This window comes from Macaca thibetana, chromosome 12 (genome assembly GCF_024542745.1).
Source record: "Macaca thibetana thibetana isolate TM-01 chromosome 12, ASM2454274v1, whole genome shotgun sequence".
Lineage (NCBI taxonomy): Eukaryota > Metazoa > Chordata > Mammalia > Primates > Cercopithecidae > Macaca > Macaca thibetana.
The window spans coordinates 105,895,484-105,907,886 of record NC_065589.1 but is presented as its reverse complement, the minus strand read 5'-3'; the positions used below and the strand labels follow the sequence as shown (position 1 = coordinate 105,907,886).

At 35.4% G+C, this 12,403-nt stretch overlaps 1 protein-coding gene across 1 annotated transcript in view; it reads left to right on the top strand.

Annotated features, from left to right (window-relative positions):
• Window positions 1–12,403, top strand: part of THSD7B (thrombospondin type 1 domain containing 7B) — a 790,054-nt gene that overhangs the window by 556,281 nt on the left and 221,370 nt on the right. The gene's annotated exons all lie outside the window — the stretch shown is intronic.

Here is a 12,403-nt window from a genome sequence, read left to right as displayed (position 1 = left end):
GATTGCATACTGATTATTAGATTAGGACTGATATTACATTAATCAATTGACTAAGTTGAGTACAAGTTGATTTTGGTTAAAAGTTTTTTTACTGGGCGAGGTGGCGGGCACCTGTAGTCCCAGCTACTCGGGAGGCTGAGGCAGGAGAATGGCGTAAACCCGGGAAGCGGAGCTTGCAGTGAGCTGAGATCCAGCCACTGCACTCTAGCCTGGGCGACAGAGCGAGACTCCGTCTCAAAAAAAAAAAAAAAAAAAAAAAAAAAAAAAAAAGTTTTTTTAAAGTTTTAGACAGGTGAAGTGTGTCTAATATGAGTTGGTGGATCCTCTGTAATTGGGAAACTTAAGAGAATAGCTACACATGCTTCTATTACTAATTGTAGAATATGAATTTCTACCCTCTCAATTCCATTCACTCTATGCATGCTGTTTAATGTAAGGAAAATATCATATGTCTTTTCTTAATTAATTTTAATAGCATGTTTATTACTGCTCAGACTTGAATAATATGTGTCAATTCAAGACCAATCTCTTTAGCTATTTTTCCCTAAGTTTTTATAAAAGACATATAACTCACTGAAATTTAAAAAAAAATTTCAACAAGATATGTTTAAGTTCTAAAACAGAGCATAGTTATTATGCTAGTCTTGATTTTTAAGGTTATATGATAACATAATGACCAGAGTTTATTCTCTTAAAGAAGATATGAACCTTTTAGGGAAAACAAAGCAGAGGATTATAAAATCAATGTAAAGGTTGAAAAAAAAAAACCTCGCAAGATTTTGGTGACAGGAGAGTAAAATATGATTAGTGAAAACAGGAGAGAAATAATTAAAGCAGAGATAATCTGAAGAGATAAGCCTTACAAAGAAAGAAATAATGCAGGTTTATGTTCAGGAGGGAGACTTTGAGGGAAATACTCTGTATAAAGACTATTTGCCCATCCCTGGGGGAATTTTCTGGGCATTTAAAATGAAAAGAATTAAGCACTTATAAATAATGTATGATAATTTTTTTATATCTTCCTCAAAACCATCAATGAAGGCTAAGCCTTGATAACACTAGTGTTAAACACTCATTTTAATATGCTAATTTTATGAACTAGGAAATTATCAAGAGAATAAAACGATTTTATTTGAACTCTGACTTTCAGACTTTATTCTCAGTATGTGAAGGCAAATGTATAGACATATCTATAATATTTGAGAGTAAGAATAAGATAAAAATAACTCATTTTATGAAGGGATGACACAACAGTATTTGGGTGCCTGTTGTGACTTAAAAGAAACTTGTTCTAAACAATTTATTAACATGTAGCACTTATACCCTTGGGAAGTTGTACAAACTAGAAATTAAATCAAAGTTCAAGAATAATCACATCAATTCAATAAGTGAAGATAAGTCTGTCTGTAGAGGGTATTTCTAACTTTTGAGTTCCAGAAGGCAATTGCAGCCTTCCAAAGATATTTTCTTTTTGGTTTTTCTTGATGCTCAAAAAAGAATCCAGAGTTTTAATGATCAGAAATAGAATTTAGTTTGACTTTTATTTTGTTATAAAGAGATTTCAGATATCAAGTATGTATGTGGCTAAATTAAGAACCTCACCCCAATCCGTATATCTTTAAAAAATTTTGTTTATTGTAAATTGACAATATGGGGGGTACAAAATGATGTGTAATTTATGAATACAGTGTGGAAAAATTAAATCAGGCTAGTTAACATATCTGTTACCTCAAATACTTTTTCTTCTCTGCTAAGAACATTTGAAATTTACTTCTTTTCTTTTTTTTTTTTTTTTTTTTTGAGACAGAGTCTTGCTCTGTCGCCCAGGCTGGAGTGCGGTGGCACGATCTCGGCTCACTGCAAGCTCTGCCTCCTAGGTTCACGCCATTCTCTTGCCTCAGCCTCCTGAGTAGCTGGGACTACAGGTGCCCGCCACCATGCCCGGCTAATTTTTTGTATTTTTAGTAGAGACAGGGTTTCACTGTGTTAGCCAGGATGGTTTCAATCTCCTGACCTCGTGATCTGCCCGCATTAGCCTCCCAAAGTGCTGGGGTTACAGGTGTGAGCCACCACGCTGACTTAAAATTTATTTTCATAGCAATTTTGAAATGTATAATACACTATTATTAACTACATTTACCATGGTATGCAATATATCTCAATTGAAAGTAAAATGTATTTCTCCTGAGATTTTGTGCCCCTTAAGCATCATCTCCCCTTGCCTCGACTTCCAGCCTTTGATTACCACCATTCTACTCAGTGTTTCTATGAACTTGATAGTTTTGGATTCCACATGTAAGTGAAAGCATGCAATATTTTTCTTTCTGTGTCTGGATTATTTCACTTATAAGGTTTTCCATTTGCATCCATGCAGTCTCAAAGGGCAAGGTTTCTTTCTTTTTAAGGTTGAATAGTATCCCATTGTGTATCTATATCACATTTTCTTTATCCACTCATCTCTTGATGTACACTTAGGTTGATTCCATAATTGACTGTTGTAAATAGTGCTGTAATGAGTATGGGAGTGCAGACATCTCTTCAACATACTGATTTCAAATTTTTGGAGTAAGTACCCAGAATTGGGATTGCTGGATCATATAATGCTACTTTTAATTTTTTGAGGAATTGCCATATAATTTTCCATAATGGCTTTACTAGTTTACATTTGCACCAAATGTGTATAAGGAATCACTTTTCTCCACACATACTTTATATCTTATCATGGGTTAATTGATCAGGACAATAAGTAATAAGTCCTCTCTCTCACTCATAAGTTTTTGAAATAATATAGTGAAAAATCCTAAATTTAAAAGAAATTATCTTCAGAGCCATTCTATCTATCTATCTATCTATCTATCTATCTATCTATCTATCTATCTGTGTGTATGTGTCTGTGTGTGTGTATAAGTATGTTTTTGGAAAGATCTCTGTGGTGACTTCATTATATATTCGTTCTTATGTATAGTAGAATCCCATGTGTATGTTATACTTTATATAGAGCTTTGTTTGACGTTATTCATATTTTCGTAATTCATATGACGATAAATTGGGTTGTCAGCAATTTTCATTTTTAAAAAATATTCCCCAGCTTCTATTATTTATGGCAATTCTTTAGAGGAGGCCACTATTTGTTTCTCTAGGCTAGGCATATGGTATATTTAGAGTTATACCCACTGAGACTTTTTTATAAAGTTCAATTTTACTGCTAGCTTTAGGTTATTCGTCTCCTGTCCAATTTGTTTTAGTTTTCGATTTACTTTCCTATTTTTGGAACCAGATTAATACCCTATTGCATTTTTACCCATAAGTAAGAGCTTTGAAAAAAAGGTAACCAAATTATAACATTAAAAGAGGAACACATCTTTACTATTTGGGCATGAGGAGGATACATTATGTGTCAGATTGAGCCTAACATACTGTTCATAAAAATCTTGAATTTTGATGTGTGTGTGTGTTTATGTAAATGTCAGTATACCTGCATATACTTATTCATTCTCCTCCACTGTTTCTCTTTAGAATATGAGGTCTTTTTGAGGGCAAGGGCTGTCTTTCTACTTTTGTAACTCATTCCAGCCCCTGTACATTATCTTGTGGGTTGTCAAATTGTATTCACTGGAAACCTTATTTAAAAGGTAGCTTTCTGTCTGGATGAGTGGTGCCTAGTTCCACAGAAATTAAAAAATATATTAGAACTCTGGTCTCTTATGCTGTGATTTGTCATTAGAATTCTCATAAATGCGAGATCTTCTAGAGGAAAGAGATCAGAATCTCCAAATTATTATTGCCCAAAGAGTCTTTCAAAATTTTCCTGGAGCATTTTGGGTGTTTCATTCCCCATTGCAATCTAACACAACAATATAAATGGGAAGGTTGCTATTACGTACACATGCTTCTCATAAATTGGTCTGAATCTGTTAGTGAAATCAGTATTTATCATCTTTCATAAATGCCTCCTTTTTAAACCAAAACCTATCACCATGATAGCTCTTTCTCTAGAAGTGCCTAAATGACAGCAATATTCGAGTAGCTTTCTGCTAAGTGTATTTGTGATGCTAAATACTTTGAGCATGCAGCTTGTCCAAAGCTCTTATCAAGGCATAAAAGGTCTTCTAAATAGTTTATTGTATTATCAGGTCGGTTGGCTAATGTCCTTGACTCAGCTTTGCATATTAAAATACCTAATATATTTTAATTTTTCACAGTCTCTAATGTGTTGAGTAGATTTAAGTGCACTTGCACTGTACATTTTTTGCTACATATTTTTTTAATGTTGCCTAATAGAAAAATAAATATGAGGACATTACATTTACATTTCCCTTTGTGAGTTCTTCACACGGTTGAAACCAAGGGAGTTCCAGAAATCTTTATATTTTGTTTATTAATTGCAAAGCACTGTGTCCAGTTTGTTTGAATAAAAATTTTGTATCAAGATTACCTGTACTTTTTATAAGTACATGCTATTTAAATGCATTTTGAAAATATTTTTATTATGTTTGCAACTGAATGAGAGAATATAAATTAAATATGTGTGTTCTCTAGAAACAATTGCTATTTTAAAGGCGTGTCTTCTCCCCAAAGAGAGGTGCTCTAAATTTGGAAATGAATAATGTAATAAATTTTATTTTTCATAGCAGGGTAATGATATTTTTAAGAATTTCTTCTTTCCAAAGATACACAAATATATTTTAGAATGAAGATGACTTTGGAGTGAGAACAGTTTCTATGGAGAAGTAGCTTATGCTCATTCTGATCCTGCTTCATTAACTATATTAGCAGCATGTTGGGATGTGAAAATAAGATAACTGTCATTCTATTACAATGTTTGTTTACCCAGAAATATATGACTATGCTTCAGATTTAATTTGGTTTAATCGGTGTTGGCCTCTTGCATCTTTTCGACCAGCCCAACTCTCTGATCCTGACCTAGGCCTGATCATTCCTGGCAGACTGCTGCTCACTTTGGACTTAGAACTTTGGCAGGAGCCCCAGACTTTACTGGAGCAAGAAGTCATCTTCCTGGGTATCCATATGGAAGGCAGCCCAAACCGATCCACGATTGAGCACATTCAGGTGTGCCATTCTTACATGCAGAGGGGAGGTTGGTGGTTTTACCTTGGATAAGAAATTGTTTTAAATATGAACCATCACGTGCCATATAATTAAGGGCTGCAGTGATTTATTACTCAGGGCTGTTTGGGAGGATTTAATTTAGAAGACGAAACCTCTAAAACATTTTACCTCTCTCTGACATAGTAATAATCCCAAAGCCCAGGCATGTACCCTATCTTGGAGGTGGCATAAAATGCCTTATATAAGCTGGTGTTCTTCCATTTGTATCCTTTATGCCGGTCAGCTAGCCCTGACTCTGTGCTCTCAAGTTGTGGCATTGCGCTAATTGAGCTGAATGGAGCTCAGAGGAGAGGCAATTTTTCGTTTTTGTTCTTGCCCTTTCGCCATTTCCAATAAAAATTGTTTTCTTCTCCTCAAGAGATTCCTCTCCGCCAACATTTGTATCCACACACACTCTATTGTTGATCATTGCAAAGTACTACCCCCTCAGGCTTGTTAAATCTTTTGAATCTTTGATTGTTATTCTTGCGAGCTGTCAGAATCAATCATGAGAAGCAATTTTCCTATATCCGTTGTCCACTTAGTCTTACATTTTACTACATTTTTTCATACTGGGTATTGCTACTCTGCATGCATCCAAACTCCCTTTTAGCTGTTTTTCGAGGTATTTGCTATATACCTCTAGAATGTTCTCTTCTAGGCTGGCTTGTCAAATGTCCCTAAGGCTGCCCTTGGGCAGGGTTGTCAGGATTGGCTGGAGACAGCTATAAAATTGTGAAGTTGGCAAATTTTGTCTAATTTTGCCATTGGAAGTCTTTCACTGTCCTACCATATCTCATATTATCCCTAGTCCCTTAACTCCTAAAGTCCTGAAATATTAGATAACATTAGCTTCAACAGGAAAATCAAGTCATCCTGTTTGTAATTTTGCAAAACTGTCTTCTTAACCAAGTGCTTCAAGTAGAAATTCCCAAGTAGTTTTCTAGAAAAACGTTACAACCTGCTTTTCAAATTTTCTCTGAATCAGTCTGTCATTTAAGCTTTAAATAGAGAATGAAAAGCTCTCCCCTCCTTTCAAGCACTGAAATAATAAGGATCTGATTTTAACTATGTGTGTAAAGTTTTTATACTAAATGTACTAGAGGACTTTAGAAAGTTTGTGGAAAAATAGAATTAAGAGATAAAAATAAAAAAGATAAACATTTTCCAACATAAGCTCCATCCAGGTCAAGACCCTTCTGTAAGTGATGATACTAGCCATTTAGTTCATCCCTAAATAACTGAGGGTTCTGGAAATTTAACCATGTCAGTGCAGTCAATCATTTTTTACATTATTAACTAAAGAAAAATGGGTACATTTTAAGTTCTTTTTAAGATTAGAAAACATAAAACAAGTTAGAAGAACCAAATCAGGACTGTAAGTGGATGCCTAATGATTCCTATGAAAACTCTCACAAAATTGCTCTTGTTTGAAGAAAGGAATAAGCAGGAGCATTGTGGTGATAAAGAGGGAAGCTCTAGTGAAGGTTTCCCAGGGGTCTTTCTGCTAAAGTTTGTATTATTTTTTTCTCAAAACACTTTCACAATAAGTGGATGTGATCATTCTCTGAACCTCCAGAAAGTCAACAAGCAAAATGCCTTGAGCATTCCAAAAAACTGTTGTTATGGCCTCTGCTTTTGACTGGTCTGCTTTTCCTTTGACTGTACCACTTCCTCCTCTTGGTAGCCATTGCTTTGATAGTGCTTTGTCTTTAGGATAGTACTGATAAAGCCATGTTTCATTTCCTGTTACAACTCTTTGAAAAAATGCATCAGAATCTGGATCCCACTTTTAAAAACTTCCATTTATAGCTCTGCTTTTGTCTGCAGCTAATCTGGATGCAACAGTTTTGGCACACATCAAGTGGAAAGTTTGCTCAAGTTTAATTTTGTTTTAGTCAGAATTGTGTAAGCTGCAGCAGTTGAGACATCTATAGTGTTGGCTATTGTTTATACTGTTAGTCATCAGTTACCTTCAATTCAGGCACTACCAAGATAAAATTTTTCCTCAAAAATTGATGTGGATGGTCTGCCCATTTGGGCTTCATCTTCAACATTGTCTAATCCCTTCTTAAAATGAGTTATCTTTTTGTAAACTGATACTTTATTTGGGGCACTGTCTCCATAAACTTTTCATAAAGATCAATGATTACACCATTCTTGTACCCAAGATTCCCCATAAATTTGATTTTTGTTCTTGCTCTAGTTTTAGAAGAATTCATGTTGCTCTGATGGGATTCTTTTCAAACTGATATCTTATCTTTCTTAATGCATCAAACTAGATCCTGTCCAGACATGATGTAAGAAGTTAATATGAGTTTATTTTGGTGCAAAAAATTTTGAAATCTCTGTGTAATTTTTTCACCATACACATTTTCCATGAACTTTTTAAGGACCCCTTATAATAGTTTGAAAATGAAATCCAAACAGATGGGAGTACAGTATCTTTTAAAAAAAATTAAAAAAGAAATTTCCTAATACCATTTGAGAGTAAGATTCTAAATTGCATGCTAAGTCTCCCATTCTTTAGATTTTTTCAAACTTTATTCCAATATTAAGATAAAGTAACAGAAAGCAAGTTACCTATACATTGTCACAGGTTCCTGCAGAAAAACATTTCTTAAAACATGATTTTATTTTTATCTACATGACTTAAGATTCAAGATAAAAAGACTGGATATAGTGGCTCAAGCCTGTAATCTCAGCACTTTGAGAGGCCGAGACAGGCAGATCACTTGAGATCAGGAGTTCAAGACCAGCCTGGCCAACATGGCAAAACCCCATCTCCACTAAAAATACAAAAATTAGCCAGGGGTGGTGATGGGTGCCTGTAATCCCAGCTACTTGGGAGGGTGAGGCAGGAGAATCACTTGAACCTAGGGTTCAACCTCCACAGTTGAACCGAGATTCAACTGTGGTTGCAGTGAGCCGAGATTGTTCCACTGCACTCCAGCCTGGGTGACAGAGTGAGACTCTGTCTTTAAAAAAAAAAAAAATTCAAGATAAAATTAATCTCTCTGAGGAGCCTATCTAAGTCTTTTGAAATCCAGAGTTTATTGATCGTAACCATTATTGGTCATAAGAATGGAAAAATCACTGGGATTGGGAGGAGATTGTTATAAAAAACAGCTTCCCAGGCACCTGCTCTGGAATCTGTAGTTCAGTACACTCAGAGCAGATCAAGGAAGGTGTATTTGTTAAAACAAAAATGGTTTATTTTTGCTGGTTCTTCTGATCAGGCAGGTTTTTGAATACTATCAGGGTTAAGATTCTTGCCCAGTGAAGTCATCATTTCTTCTGAAATCAGCCATGGAAAAACTTTTCTCTGCAGTTGACTTAGCCTATCCTTTCTAATTCAAACAATGGAAGAAATCACTTCTTATTTGCATAATACCATACTCAAAGCAAATCTGTGAGGACCCTTCCATTTACGGAAGAGGAGACTAAGGTTTAGAGGATGTAATAGCATGTCCAGTGTCACCCACTGGTATATTAAGTGGTTAAGACTCAATCAGTTCTCTTTTCAAATTGAACTTTTCTGAGTCTCCATTTCATAATCTGGTCAATGGGTATAACTGTGACAACTGTCTCCTAAGCTTATTATGATTATTAAATAAGCTAAAATGAATATAAACTTCATATCTCATTGCTTGATCCACAGTAAGTACTTGATAAATATTAAGTATGAAAACTTTTTCTTGGTCTCTAACATATAATATCTATTTCCACATCAGTTTACTTTTATTTATATTATATTGCCTTTTAGAAATAAGTTATGCAGATTGCTCCTCTTTTTTCAATTGTCTCCTGGAGCATTTGGACTCAAATGTTTTCATTGTAATGATTCAGCTTAGATGCATAGGAAAAGCTGTTGTCACTGCATCCTGTATGGAAGCAGTCTGTTTTATTTTATTCCTAAACACCTTATTTGGCATAGCATTTTTTCCCTAATGACAAAAAGTAATATAACTTTTAAATAACTTCCCATGAATGTGTAATTCTTTAGCCCTTTTTGTATACTTATAAGGAGTGCATACAGAAAGGCACACAAATCATTAGGTACACGACTCTATGCATTTTCACAAAGTAAACATTCTCACTCACTTACTACCCAGATCAAGAAATAACGTATCATCAATATATCAGATGACCCCTCTGTTTCCTAAATCCTTCGCTGCCACCTTCCTCTCACCAAATATAACTACTATGCAGATTTTAAACATAATAGATTAGTTTTATCACTGAGGAAAACAACTTTACGTAAGTGGAATTTTGCATTATGTACTCTTTCGTGTCTACCTTTTTCTACTTAATATAATTATTCATGTTGTTACATGTAGCAATATTTTGTTGATTTTTAGTGCCTTATTTCATTGTATATACTTCATTATTTTATTGTATATACCACATTTTGTCATTTTACTGTTGATGGGCATTTGGATTATTTCCAGTCTGGGGCTATTACCAATAACACTCTGACCATTCTTGTATAAGTCTTTTAATAGTAGACACATGTGTATGCATTTCTGTTCAGTACACGCCTAAGAGTAGAATTGCTAGATCATAGGATATGTGTATATTCCATTTCAGTAAGCAATTGGCATTTCATCTTAACTGGTAAACTATCACAGGTCTTCCTAAATACAGATAGTAGATAATTTTAGATAATGACTTAACGTATGACCTGAAACCATGAAAAGAGGTGTAAAAGCCATATGGGTACAATAAATGTTTATTTCAACACTTCTCATCACAGCATATCAGTAACTGCTGCCTACTCCTGAGTCATATATCTTGCCCCAAATGGCAAAAGTACATGAGCACTACCTTCCCTCTGGACTCTGCTCACTGCACTCCAAAATAACCATCATAACCATTATGTTTCCTCTGTCTCTTATCTCCTTCCCTCCGCTTCAATCTATTCTTCATACAGAAACCTTAATGAATTTTCTATATCATTAGTCTAATATGCCTTAAAAATTTTCAAAACTTCTTGTTGCCTTTGAGATAACATACAAACGACATGGTATAGTTTTAAAAATGTTTTATGACCCTCCCCAATAACACTTTTCTGAGCCAGAGACATGCTTAAATAACCATGCTCAGGTAAACTGCTGAGGATTCAGATGGAAGGGGCCACTTTTGTCTTTCTATCTCCTCATCAGTCCTCATCCAGGCTGTCTCATAAAGAGTGTGAAAGTTTCATGTCCTCAGGTTGATCATCTAAATCAGCTGATTGATATCAAATATGGTGTCTCTTAATAAAACTTGTCTTTCAACTTACTTTGCAAGTCACCAGAGATTCTTTAATGAAATTGTATGTAGTAATCTGCCTTTGTCTGCAGTTTTGCTTTCCATGGATTCAGTTACCTGCAGTCAATATTAAAATAAAAATTCCAGACATAAACAATCCATAAGTTTTAAATTGTGCAGCATCCTGAATAGAGTGATGAAATCTCATGCCACATATCTGTATCCTGCTTGGGACATGAAACATCCCTTTGTCCAGTGTCTCCACGCTGTATACGCTATTTACCAGTTCGTCACTTAGTAGCCCTCTTGGTTAGCAGATTGAGAAAGAAAAATGAACAACTCTATATCTGAGAAATGTGACCTTCTTTAAGTTATAAAAGCTCACAGGGGCATTTAAAATGTAACAGCATTCGCTCACTCCCTCTTGAGCTAAGTAATTATCTTTTGAAGCCACTTGCTATATGGGCTCTAGACTAACTGAGGCCAAGTAGCCATGAAATGCTGTGCATGCTGTAGCTCACCAACGCATAGCCAATCACTAACCAATGCTATTTCTATAAGCCAATACGAATGCCTGACAACCAACTTTTGTAATTGCTCCCTCTCCTGATTCGTCCTTTTAAAACAAAACAAAACAAACAAACAAACAAACTTCAGGCTCTCCTTTGTTCTCCAAAGCACTCTGCAAGGTAACCTGGAAGTGTGTTCCAGGCTGCAACCCTCAACATTGGCCCAAATAAACTCTCAATATTAATTTAGCCTCAACTTCTTCCTTTTAGGTTGACAAGATTGGCTGTTGTGGTATTGCAGTGCCTGTGTTCAAGTAACCATTATTTTCCTTAAAAATGGCTCAAAAGCACAAGGGTAGTGAAACTCAAAATTCACATATGCCAAAGAGAAGCCATGAAGTGCTTCCTTTCAGTGAATAGGTACAAATTCTCAACTTAATAAGGAAAGAAAAAAAATTGTATGCTGAAGTTGCTGAGATCTATGGTAAGAGTACATTTTCTATCTGTGAAATTGTGAAGAAGGAAAACAAGTCCATACATAGTAATACAGGGTTTGGCACTATCTGCAGTTTCAGGCATCCACTGGGAGAGTCTTGGAATGTATCCCCCATGGGGAAGGGGGCACAGTACAGTATTTGAGCTTGCTCTATTGCCGTTTTCTGGGAACTACTCATCAAATTCCTTCTACATTGGATTTAAAATCATGTTCAATTGTCATGTAAATAAAGACAGTTCGCAAATCTAGAGACAGCAAGGATCATGTAGCGTAAGACAGGGGGCAACTACAACACCAAGACAGAAGTTGTGGTTGCTTTTCTCTGTATTCAGAGCAAGGAGACACAACTGTATTAAACTTATAATTGGTCCGAAATTTTATATTTTGCTCATTTAAAGGGACATTTCACACTTCCATGCATGTATTTTTATACCATATTTTAAAATCTTGTTCAAACGCAACTGCTTTTTTTTTTCTTCTCTTTTTCTGGGAGTCTGAAACAAACTCAACTTTTTACTCTTTCCTACCTGACAACCTATTTAATATAACATGCTGCCCCTACCCCCCATCACTCCCCCCATTTACCTTTCTGTGGTTTTTCTTCTTCTACTGTCATCCCAAAGGCCAACAGGATGGCTAAATAATAGCTACAAGAGCTTTGTTGGCAATATTGGTTATCAAGCCTGGAAGGAAAAGTCTCCAGTCTGTACAAAAGATGTTCACTCTTTGAAGAGGAGAAGGATGTATTGGTTTTTTTGCCTCACAGAGTCAGTATCATCCATATTTGGCGGGTTTGGGGGAAAACCTATACATATTTATGAGGCAAGGTGAGTGCATGACCAATGGATAGACATATATGTAATGAATATCTCATCTTCACTTTGGGAGGGCTTTAGCATTACAATGAGGTGGAATTTTGCACTTTATGTCAAAAAGTGATCTGTGAGACACAAAGACAGCTTGTGTACAACCTCTATAAGCTGACTAAAACTGGATTAAAGTCTGCAATAGCTTATCAGAAAAGGATATTTGTAAG